We start from the raw sequence: 8,552 nt of genomic DNA, 5'->3' as shown, positions 1-8,552 counted from the left end.
TCTTTTCTAGTCAAGATTAGAGAGGCCAGAACCTTATGAATTAAGGCGAAACGAGTCACGTTTGTACCTAATGTCCCCGGTTGTAATGATAATGAATTAAGAAAGAAATTAAAATTTTGTTACCTTCTCTCTTATAATCCGTAAATTACGATGCTACATTATACCCTAAGTGCGGGGCGATTTCAAGTTAAGGTAAACCTAGAAACCAGTGTAATGAGCCGCAGGATAAAGGGAATCATGTCTGATTTTATTGCTATTTTAATTCCACTGTTTATATTCCACTGGACGATATTGAAATGTAAAGTTTTTGTTTTCTACCATTACGTTATTATAGTAATTCAAATAACTTTGTACCCTAAAATTAATTTTCAACTAATTTTAATTAATTTCTGAAACCATTTAATGAAGTCCTGAAGGCATAAATATGGATATGATTGGACGTAGTTTTGTAATAGCTATGTTTGGCTCACGAGTCTACATACTTCTTGAGGTCAAAGCCGTTTCTCTGAAAGGTTGTCCGTGAAATGGCGTTCCATCCCAATATTCAACCAGTAACTGACACACTCTTGTATATATTTCTGTGAAAAGAATGATCCATATATTTTCTATAAGAAATTCCGAAACAAGGTTAGGTTTATTTTCTAAGAGATAAGAGGACTCAAGACACTGTGCACGGGAAGAAAGTGGCAAACAAATGCCGTCTCTACAAAGAATATGTTCATCCGTTGACCAAGTACTTTACTTTCATGACGTATGCTAAGAATATATAAACAACGATGCCATTATGTACAAAGAATAGGGGTAGAAAATAACATAAAAACGAGAAAACTTAAATTATAATAACCAATTAGTTTAAAATTGACCATTTTAATATGACCAATTCTTTTTAACATCTGAACGATCTGAAGTGATTAAAAATGTTCCATATCCTTTCGATGGATTTATTTGAGACTTATCTTTCGTTTCATTTTTTTATTTGGTTAAAACAATTTTTTTTTAGTAACACAAATTCTGAAAGGTTGACAAAGAAAATTATTCTTTTTTCAGTGAAAACTATTGTGTTATTATATAAGGTTTTCAATATTAACTGATGTGCGGATAAAAAAATATCCGTTTGTCAAATTTTGTAGTTATCGACGAAACAAGGAAAATAACTATACTGGTGTTTTTTGTTGAGTTTAATAACTCTATGAACGCTTTTTGTTGAGGTTACTAAACGAGTAGAGTCCGATTCGTTATTGGTCATTCAATATCAACTGACCTATCATCCAGTATCCATGAATGAAATATCCAACCAGTAACTGACACACTATGAATTATTTTTCTTCAAGTCATGACGCATATACATATGTAACGTCTTGTCATCTAAGGCACTTCTCGAAGGTCCTACTGACATGGGCGCCCTAAGGATATTTGCGGTGTGTGTGTGTGTGTGTGTGTGTGTGTGTGTCAGTCAGTCACATCCGTGAGAATTAGTTGCGTAGTTTCGTGCGTAAATAGTCTGAAACTAAAGCTAATATTTACTAAGCATTTTGAACAGAATCTTGTGACATATTTTCAGCTTCATTTTCATGATTAAACTTGTCTATGTATATATAATTTCCAGGGGGTCACGTGACCCACTTTGACCTATGCGGCGGGCGCCCATGCCTACTGACAACCCTACAATTAACATATACTTTGATTTTATTATTATAAAATTTTGGAAATTTTATTTCAGTATTTAAATCACTTCACGAGACTGAGTTCATTGGATTCCTGCTAGATATTTGAAATAGAGAGTAAAAGTTCCAAGAATATCTAGCTTTCTCTGACTGAATAGGATTGTGACACTTTTTCAAAACATCCCTAAATCAACGGTAGAACAACATTTAACTGTTACAGATCAATAAGACAAACAAAAAAGGAGAAAAAAATCAATATGTTAGCCGAAACGAGCGTGTGTCTTAAGACATTTATGGCATACCGTATGTACTCGCTTATGAGTCGAGTTCATCTGTAAACCGCTTAAACCAAATCTGATATCAAATAATGCAGATCTGCAGGAACAGTTTCTAGGAATGATCAGTAAAACAAAATAACACAGACCCTGATCTGCCGGCAATATTAAATCAAAACTTATATAGTTCTCCACTATACAGAACACGTAGTATAAAGGACAATTATTTGTTGAAATTCAGCATGACAAGGGTAGGTATATAACATATATTATCGAAACGATCAAATGTTTTTGTACAGAACATATAACTGTCCAACTATTATATTGTACAGAACTGCGCATGTGTCTAAGCAAAGATCGTGTATTATAGCTTTGCAACAGTTTTAACAATGAGGGTGGGGTGTCATCAACTCCACGTATTAATGATGTGTTAAGTTTTCTTTTTCGTCTTTCGATCATGGTAGACTTAATAAACGTGGTAAAATGTCAAATGGATCTTTGTTATTAAGAGACTTTCTCGACTGAGTATACAAGTAATTTTCACCCTAATAAATATTCTACACATGTTTAACCTAATGGACAAGAAGATTAGCTAATTTAATGTCCACGTCAACAATGTACTAGGCTTAAATTTGCCAAATTTTATGAAATTTGATTTTCTAAGTCAGTTTTGGTTATTCAAAGATCAAGGACAACATATTTAATTTATGCTTTTTACCGTTACGTTTATTGTTATTAAAGAAGCGTCCAAAACGACTTTATTATTTTTAGATTTTAATATCGATTTGCTGCTGTATGAAGAGTAATAAACCTTAAGTGAGAACTTCTTCATTCTGGCCATAAGTGTAATGCGAGTACTATTTTGTATGGCATCATCAGTTTTTAGCACAAGGAAGCCATTAAGACAAACGCTGATTACGCCAGTTTTCTTATATCATTTTAAAATTTAAAAAAAACAAAAAAACAAACAAACACAGGCCTCATCTAAATATCCACCACCATTTACCATCCACAAAAAAACGAAACTTGGAAAGACGAAGTTTAAAATGTATCTGTGCCGACATAAGTAAATATGGTACTTATATCACGCGTGTTTGAAAAATGGAACTTTATTTGGAGACATGCTTTGGTGAAGCTATAACTAAAAACAATAGGATCATTCAAGTAATTGTAGTTGTTCTTCCATCGATATCTTCAAATCTGAGGGTGTAACTACTTGCTAGGTTGCTGACCCCGTCTCTTATATCTGATGTTGTCAGGTTGCAGGGCAGCTGTTGAACATGTTTCTAATGCCTCTGTAATATATTTAAAGATTTGTTTTACATTTCATTCAGCGACCACATACTTGAACATTCTGTCAGAGAATGAGAATCAGCAATACTTGCAGATAGTAAATTACCCACAACGCAATTTCATTAAATTGGATGCCTCTTTGTTTTTGGATTCCTTATCATGGTCCGCATACATTTATCTGTCTATTCTAATACTGCTAATAGTATAACACCAAATGGGTGAAAGGGAAACTAAGCATCATCCACTTGAAAGACCAGATGTGCGTAATCGCTAGAAAAAAAAAGATTTTTCGAGTAAAACCAGCCATACATCAGCTACATTTGAGGATTTTATGTTCGTCTAATCTCTCTTTATAGTCTCTGTTTCTCATTTTAAAAAATCCTTTCCAACATATCGGATGCCTGGTAAAGAAAAGGAAAAATGGTTGAAATCACATCCTCGTCAGTCTGCAATTGGGTAATTTACGTTCTACTGAAAGAAGATGTGTAGGAGATTTACTATTACCATTCCGACGATGATTCTGAGAACTTTGCTGAAATCTTCGTTGTTGCTGCCAACAAAAGACATCATATTCATGACAGCTAGAAGAGCTATGTTGTAGTGATCTATGTTGGACATTGTCGATGGTCTGATTTTCCTATGTCTTGATATGTCAATGTATTCTTTCCAAGTTTTATTTTGAAGAATGCTTTCAAAATGTTATATGCGTGTCATTATAAATTCAAAGTGGTGACGAAGATTGTATACTATACTCATGCATTATAAATTGGACATTCTTACCTAGTATCAGTTTTCCAGATACTCTTGGTTTTGAACATTTCAAGTGCTTTTGTTTCTTAAAATAAAGAAATCAAATAGATTACTTCATCTTGTACATCATTGACAACTTCGTCTGACGAAACCAGTCTGTTTTTACAAGATTCAGATGAGAATGGATTTTATTTACATTGTTTTCGTTTGCCACGGTTCACATTCTCTTTCAGTGTCACCCAAAGGGTTGACTGAATTGGCACATTACGCTGGCAATTGGTGCGTCATCAACCAAACTTTAAGAACATCTCTCTCCCACATGAAACACATAACATTTTGATTTTTGACTGGGCCAACTATATCGAATTCTGAAATAGGGTAAGAAATTAATTTCAACTAAAATTTGCATCACTGATCAACCATTCAAACAATATAAGCAAGAAATACTGCATGAGTAAAATAAAAGAAATAATGATATCGTGGAAAATTTTAATGGCTATTTAATTGAAGGTTTATTTTTGTTCTTCCTATACCCCCAAAAAACCACACAGAAAATATAACGACACCAGATCTTCCTGAAAGAAAGGCAAAAAGCATCAGATCTATTTTTCAGTTCTTTGTGAACATATTGTGAAGTTTAGAGCATATAAAATTGAATAACTTTTCATATGTAATTTCGATCTATCTATCTATCTATCTGTCTATCTATCTATCGAGAGAGAGAGAGAGAGAGAGAATGAGATGGGACTAAAAGTAAAGTTAGTAAAATCCTCAAACTAGCTAAAAATTACGTATTTAACCTCAAATGGATACTAAATGTGTCTCTATTTATTCAAATCGATAATCCAGTTTTGGAAAGACAGATGAGCCAGAGAGAACTTTTATCATTCAAAACTATTTCTTTTTTTTTTTTTGTACAGGTCAAACTAAAGATATTTTGACAGACATTTCGACCCTATGGTTTAAGGATGTCTTCTGTTGTATAAAATCAATGTTTATTGCCTTTCTTGAAACGACGTAATCACTAAATTTCGTCATAATAATCGCATAATTTGCTGCCTCATTGTGTCATAGAACTATGAACTGTGGGAGAGAGTGGACATACACGTGAATGTGACATTTTTAACATTTTTGTTTTGTAACGAAAACTAAAATTGTTGATACAGTTTTAATAATAACAAGAAATTTGTTGTGAAAGAAAAGGAGGACGTATCCAGACAGAAACTTTTGTAAATTAAGATGTTGTTAATTCATAGTCCATTGTATAGAAAGATAAATAGCACATGACATAATTAGACGAATGACCAGAACGAACCAAGAATGTATCATTTGCGGAGGAAACATTTTGTCAAAAGCAAACATGAAATAACATTAACTGATTTACCAACATTTAATTTTGTGGAATTCAGCAATTCGTGAAATGGGCAACCACTTTGCTAATTGCATGAAACGGACAGAATCACTGCGCATGCACGAAACGTATTATACTGAATATGTAACCTATTATTGCATTGTAAACGCTCAATTAAGCAATGATTCTGAAATTTTTTCAAAAGCGATTACTTAAGAATTCAAGGGACAATATGTCAGAAAAACACCAAACTGTTACAATACCAAGTACTAAGAACTATTCATTGTTTCTAAACACTAACACTGATTTGTATCAAACTTATTTAAATCCATTAAAAAAATAATCATCAATGGCTACATTATAACATTGGTAAATAGCAGTTTGGAAATTTTATTTGTAATTTTAGGACAGCGACATTTTACAAAATTCATAATGTAAATATAATGCTTCAAATTTGTATTTTGGTCAAATTTATTAATGTTTTCATACGAAAATGAGGAGAGTTTAATTTCCGCTAAGACATTTCTTGGGGATCGATACAGAAATATTGCTTGGATGTGGCTACTGTAGAAACATGACAGAACATTCCAACAGACCTCAGAGCTCAAACTCATTGAACAACATATTTTAATTACTGTTTAATTACTGTAAGTTTACTACAAAGGATTTTTAGTTCTATTTTTGTTCATTTCTGCATTCAGACATGAGTGTGTGTGTGTGTGTGTGTGTGTGTGTTGGCAAGTTTGTTATGTATTTCGGTAACATACTCTGCACACATCCTTCGATTAACGACTTAATTTTGGTTTGCAACCTACATCAATCATTGCATGATTTCTTCATCGTTTTCAGACAGTTGTGATGACAATTAAAATCGCAACATTAAAGTATGTTCCGTTTGTCGTCAGATATAACAGATATTCGATACAATGTGAATGCCACATAGTATCGAATAGAAAGATGTCATGTAAGTTCAGTCATTGAAAATTTACGCGATTCAAGTGGAAAACGAATTATAAAAAGTTATTAGTTGAAGCCTGCTTATTGTTATTTGGGGTTCGTTTTCACCATTCTTCTCATTGTTTATATATATGTCTACTTTAGGGTCAACCGTTTTTACACATTGCAAGATTTATTTATTCTGAGAGAGAACAGAACTAAGAAGAAAATTGAAACATATCTTAATATGGAACTACATGTCAGAATAACAGACATAAAGATATAGGGAAAAAGGAATTGCATGAAGTTCCAAAAAATATATCTTCACTGTGGCGATAAAAGTGGTATCTCTACTTTGGCAATATATTTTTAGCACAGATATATTTCAATATCTCATTATAAAAAATATAATAATTACTGTGACGACAACTCTAGTCAGTATCACCATTTCTAAGCTGAAGTAATATTGTTTCAGGTAAATAAGAATATTATTTAAGTCACAAATCGAAAAGGGTGTATGAAAACCATTTACGGAGCATTGTTCAGTAGCGTACTAATGGGTTGGGGGTGGGCAGAAGGGGCGGTTTCTCCGGGCGCCAGAGTTCTTGGGGAGTCAAAATAGCTGAATTTTTTTTCGAAAATGACTAAATTTGTGTGTTTGTAAATTTGTAACTCTTGAATCCCGATCTTTCAGCAAATTACATAAAGCACCCGTATAACAAGAATTAGCAAACCCATTTCTGCATCCAGCATGTGCAAAATGAACAAAGTGCTACTCTATCCATCGGCACCCCCAACATCCAGCTAATCCTCTTTCGCCTCACAAAGAGTGAGAGTGATCCAGACATTGATCGATACTATCGCCCCGCCTTGGAGCTCACAGTGCTCCACCAAACCCGCTAGCTGTTGGGAAGGGGCACTAGTACCCTCCCAAGAACCCTCCTCCGGCTTCGGCTCTTCGGGTCTCGTATTCTGGCCCTTTGGATCATCACCGTCTCTATGGGCGCCATCAACACCACTGGCACAGGGTGCCATTTACCCTTAGTACTCCCCTGGCATTGCTGGAAAGTTACCACCAGTTGCCAGCAGGTTTTCATTCATAAAAGACCCCCAAATACGATATCTTTCCAGTGGAGATGGGCGCTGTTTTTATAACACCCAGTTGCCAGGGCTAATTTTCTCTGAAATTAAGCAAATATAATCCAGCGATAAGTGTGATACAGAAAAGTGTGAGATTGTTGTTGTTTTTTGTTTTTTTTTGAGTGCAAGAACAGATCACTGCAGATCAATCATGTTAACGAATCTGATATGTTTTAATGTTCAGTGTGGACACATTGAGTGTACTCTTGCTCGTTAGAAACTATCGCCTTAATAGTGCCGTTCTCGCAATAGAAACCACAGCAAATTAATGACTGAAATGAAATTTCCATTTCTCTGTAAATGACCTAACTTTCTGAAAGGCAATTACGTGATATTTAGCCTAAAGTCAGTTTAAACGGAATCAGTATTGTTGGACAATTTGACAAGAAAATCGTTAAATATTTTCCAAACCTGTTAAGCATTTATTTTTATATTAACTGGACGTAGCCAGAAAGCCAAATATCTTAGAGTCATTACGTGTTTCATGGTCAGAAAATGGATTTTCTTTCAATCAAGAAAGGTTTCTATTTTAGTGATACAGTGACACTCAGCTGCTCTTGATCTGCAATCTATCAAGATTTAAGCGAAAAATGTGTGCGACGAGAAAATGTGACAGATTTAGTATTTCTTTTACAAACAGGAAATAAGAAAGAAGGCACATGACCCCTGCTCGTTGCAACATTGAATATCAATAATGTTAACGCATTAGAAACTCAATAACATCTAATATGGTTATATTTGGTGCACTTGTTCATTAAATGATACCTCCATAATAGTGCTTTCAGCACGAAACACCGATCGAACGTCATATATCTATAAAAACCTTACATATGCTGCAAATTGGATGGGGTGAGTGAACCTTTCGTGAAAAAAGTTAATGTTGTCTGTATCAGGCCAAATAGGAAAACCATTAGTTTCCCATTTACTGAATTTTAAATATCTATATGAAATACTGGTAGTTTTGGTTCGATGCCATGAAGATGCCACCATATTTCACAATAAAAGGCATCATTTCTTATTCGTCTCACGGAGAGGCGATATTTTCCATTCTATAATACCCGGTTACCAGCGGTGTTTGGCTTGCAGCAAGGCCAAGGTTAATGAGACAAAAGCGCGTGATGCTGAAAAGTCGAAGATTGATTG

The sequence above is a fragment of the Sinohyriopsis cumingii genome, chromosome 4, assembly GCF_028554795.1.
Source record: "Sinohyriopsis cumingii isolate HCF-2022 chromosome 4, ASM2855479v2, whole genome shotgun sequence".
NCBI classification, from domain to species: Eukaryota; Metazoa; Mollusca; class Bivalvia; order Unionida; family Unionidae; genus Sinohyriopsis; species Sinohyriopsis cumingii.
The sequence above is the reverse complement of the archived record's forward strand: the minus strand, read 5'-3'. Positions refer to the sequence as shown.